The following is a 4,390-nucleotide window of genomic DNA, read 5'->3' as shown; positions in this document are numbered from 1 at the left end:
TGAAGAGGTGGGTGTGGGAGCCTGCCTTGATTGGGAGGTGGAGATTGGGCATGCCTAGGGCAAGTTGGCTAACCTAGACAAGCTGTCAATCAGATTCAGGTTCAGCAAGAGAATTTGCCTCAGGTAAAACAGTGCAGAGCAATTGAGGAAGACAACTGTCATCGACTTTGGGCTTTCATACACAGATGTACAAGTACACAGTCACACACATGTGCACCCACACACATGCAATCATGCATATACATGTGCACACCGTACATTCACACTGACATATGCAAAAAAAATAACAGGTAGGAAAGAGGAATGAGTTATAATGTTCTACAATGCAGTAAGATAAACAGTTCATAATAATTTATGATATATTTTACAAATAGCAAATGAAGAGGCTATAGTTTGTTTCTTGAAGGCAGGAGGATTGTGAATTTATGGCCATCCAAGACTGCATAGCAAGACCCTGAATTAATTTTTAAAAAGAGGGTTGTAGAAATGGCTCAGTGGTAAAGAATACATACTACTCTTCCAGAGGACCCGAGTTCAATTCCAGCACCCGGCCAGGTGGCTCAAAACAACCTGTAATTCCAGTTCAAGGGGATGTATCATAGGCTGTCTTGCACTGCATGAAGCTTGAGGGACTGGCCAGCTTTAGCCGACTTATTCTGGCTTGCATCCCGTTTCTGTTGGGAAACATTAGCTTTCTTTGGGGAAATTTTCATACTACTATGAGCATACAATGTTCTCTTCACTCTGTTGATCCTTAAGTTGTCTCCAGATTCAAAGCAAATGAAAAGTTCAGTCTCCACAGATGATATCAGTGGGAAGTGCATACATGTTTCTACTCAGGACAGTGGCAGAGTCAGCGGAGGTAGGTTAAGGCTTGCCACAACCCCCTGAAGCTTCCAGAAGACCCCGACAGTGCAAACTGAACTGAACGGGCTTGTCTCTTGGGGTTGGTGTGAAGAATGGGCTTCACCGTGAGAGTCAGAACCCAGAGAAGAGAAATGACTGGAGGTTCTAATGCAGCCTACTTGGTTGGCGTGGAGCGGGAAATGCCTTCTGGACGGGGAGCAAAACCGGGTGCAGCCTGGGGCAGTCAGTCACCCCTTCCGGGAGTGCTGTGTTCCCACCCTCCACCCTCCACCCCCACTCCCGGGGAACCTTCCAACAACTGCCAGAATGCCAAACTGGGGAGGAGGCAAGAAATGTGGGGTGTGCCAGAAGACAGTCTACTTTCCTGAAGAGGTCAGTGCAAAGGCAACAGCTTCCATAAATCCTGCTTCCTGTGCGTGGTCTGCAAGGAGAATCTGGACAGCGCCACCGTGGCCATGCACGGAGAAGAGATCTTGTAGTGGTATTCTAATTGTACTGAAATGTGATTTTAATTGTATGTTAATAAATAAAGTTGCCCGGGGGTCAGAGCTACTAGAGCCATAGACAGAGTGTGGCAGTGGTGGCACACGCCTTTAATCCCATAGATCTCTGTGTGTTCAGGGATACAGCCAGCATTGGAGACATACGCCTTTAAGACCTAGAGGGCTGTACATTCAGACAGTGACGAGGCAGTCACGTGTTTGGGTTTACAACCAATGAGAAGGCAAATCAAAAGACTATGAAAAGACATACACACAGAAAATAGCTCTCTTTCGGAGAGCTAAGATCACCGCAGGAGGAAGGGTGAGATTTTAGCTCTGAACTCTGACCTCTTGGCTTTCTCTTTTACATTGGTTCTGGGTTTCTTATTTAATGAGATGGTTGGTTACATCTACAAGATCTAGTGTAAGTTGTGTTATGGCAGGAAGTATGGACCAAAAGGCCGTGGTTACAGGCAGGGCTCAGGCACACTGAGCCAGACAAGGGGGAGTCTCTGGAAACAAGCACGAGGAAGCCCCCGGACACAGGCCCATCACCAACCCCAACACATCCAAATTTGCCCAGAAGATTGGCGGCTCCAAGTAGGCAGGCAGTCTTTGCTGTGGAGAAGGTGGTTAGTGCTGGGAAATCCTAGCGTAAGTTCTGCTTCTGATGTGTCAAAGGCCTTGAGTTGACCACCCCAGTGGACAAAGATGGTGAGATCTACCGCAAAGGATGCTGTGCTAAAAGCTTTGGGCTCAAAGGTTTTGGTTTTGGACAAGGAGCTGGTGCCTTGGTTCACTCAGAGAGAAGAACGCTACTGCCTGCATACCCTGACTACTCCTGTGTTTTTTGTTGTTGTTGTTAATCCTTCCCAGAAGCCGTGAACACCTTCAAGATTCTCTCTCTCTTAGCCTTGGCACACATCACTAATTATTTCAACCTGGGTATCCGGTTTCTCTTAGTTTAGGGGTCTGCCTGAGCTCCTACCCCACTAAGGGCTTCCTCCTGCCTGGCATTTGACACCACTACCTTTAGGAGACATCTGTCTAGTCATCCCTTTAGAAAGACCATGTCTTTCCCCCAACACTTCACCCCCACAGACCTCTGTTCCTAGGCCAAATGTACACCCTCTACTGGCCAGGACACCTGCACCCAGAGGAGAAAAGTAGCAGAGGTGGAGGGAGGCAGGACAAGGACTGGGCCAGGGAAGGCTGTGGTTTATTGGATACCAGAGAATCTCCTCTGGAAAGGAGGCTGAGCTTCTTGGTGCCATTCAGAATAAAACCAAGGTATCTCAGTCTGTAGGGTCCCCATGGGAGGTAGAGGTGCTGACCAGGGTTGTGGGCCACAGGAAGGAGCACCTTCTCTGGCCTCTTGCCTTTGAATGTGGAACTGATATTGCCCCACCTGGAATGGAGATCAGTCCAGGTCAGAGGACCCCAAAGTCTGGAGGTTCCCTGTTTGATGGGAGAAGGGAGATCCTAAGGAAATCCTTTGAACATGCATTCACATTTATCAGTGGTCCAGATCTTGGAGTGGTTACTTCCGGTCCTAACCCTGCGTCTGGTGGCTGGGATGGACAGTTTCTCTGTGTCAGCCTAGCCCAGGGGAGTGCTGTGTTCGAGCCACTCCTGACAGTTCCTCTAATGGAGGGAGGCAGAGGTAGCCTGTCTCCATGTAACACCCTCTCCCTCCACCTCCGCCTTCCCTCCTCTCCAACCCAGACCCAGACCCTGCCTCTTTCACCCCACCCTTCCCTAGGGACCTTCTCTAGCGACCTTGCCCAGGCCCCAAGGTCAGGAGCTCAGGGAGGAAGGGCTGGACCTTGATGTTCACAGGGACTGAAGGGACAATGTTGTGTACAGCTGTTCGCTGCAAGGGCTGTAGGCATGCGCTGTGATGAAGCTGATTTCTCGTCTGGTCTCAAATATAAATATATATTGTAAGGTTTACACCTGCATTCCTTTGAACACATGTTTAAGTAAAGGACACTATAAAACTTTTATTTTAAAGAAATTGTGATAATAATTACAATGAAGCAATTATTTATTTAAAAGTGAGTCAATTTGAATAAAAATATTGTGTTAATAACAGTGTGTGTAATCTATGAATTTGGCACAAATTGTGACAGCTGACAAACATTTGAAAGATATCAATTTTGTTTGTCAGATTAATTAGCTATTTGCCCGTGAAGGAGAAGCTGTGTCAGGAAGATAAGTTAGTAGTGAGTAGGATTAGGGAGGCTTTTCCACCAGGGGGTTGCTGTTGGGTCTCTGAGGGTTTGAAGAACTTGGTGTCTCAGAAGTCAGAGTAAGTGGTCGCAGGAGTTGAAGGAGGCTGCACAAATATGATGTGGAAGAGATGTTTGTCTTCTATGTAGGACTGGACTGGCTCATGTAAGATGCAGTTACAAAAGAGAGGCTTATCAATGGTGAGAGCTGGTCTTTGTGGATGTCTGCAGTGGAGACAGACACCTTGGACTGTCTCATGAAGGTGTCTCCAAACGTGCTAGAGTTGCTATCATGTGAGAATTCAACAGCAACAGCATGGGTGGCTAGGAGCCTTCCGTTTCTGCAATAAAATCTTGGGGATATGATACATAATAGCCTTTCCTCAGTTACCATATTGTAAACATATAGCATCTTTAGAAATAATGAGTCACTTACAGAGGAAGGTATCCTGCAGCAGAGGCCTCTTATGATGCAGGGTTTGGTGCAAACAGAAGCTTCTAGAAAGTGCCCACCCCAAGCTGCTCTCGTCACTGTGTGCTGAACAGAAATCCCAGCTGGAGAACCAATCTTCTCCTCACTCCCGAGGTTCAGCAGGCAGAAGCGTGAATTGCCTTAGCTGGGAATACATCTGAGCTCCAGGCAGAGAGGAGGGATTTCCGACTGCCTGATTCAGTGTTCTGAAGTGGGACTGAACACAGGGGGCGGATATTCGTGACTTGACTGCTTCAGGCCAGGTGGTTGCATGATCTGAAAATCAAAGTAGCTTGTTTGCAAGTTAATCACTCACATTTGACGAATGTATCTAATGC

General features: G+C 47.4%; 1 pseudogene; it reads left to right on the top strand.

The window, feature by feature from the left end:
- The first annotated feature begins 1,173 nt into the window (after nucleotides 1-1,173).
- On the top strand, nucleotides 1,174-2,215 carry LOC114695891 (annotated as a pseudogene).
- The last annotated feature ends 2,175 nt before the right edge of the window (nucleotides 2,216-4,390 follow it).

This window comes from Peromyscus leucopus, chromosome 6, assembly GCF_004664715.2.
Source record: "Peromyscus leucopus breed LL Stock chromosome 6, UCI_PerLeu_2.1, whole genome shotgun sequence".
In the NCBI taxonomy this organism is placed as follows: Eukaryota; Metazoa; Chordata; class Mammalia; order Rodentia; family Cricetidae; genus Peromyscus; species Peromyscus leucopus.
Note: the sequence above shows the minus strand (reverse complement) of the source record. Positions and strands in the feature narration are given on the sequence as shown.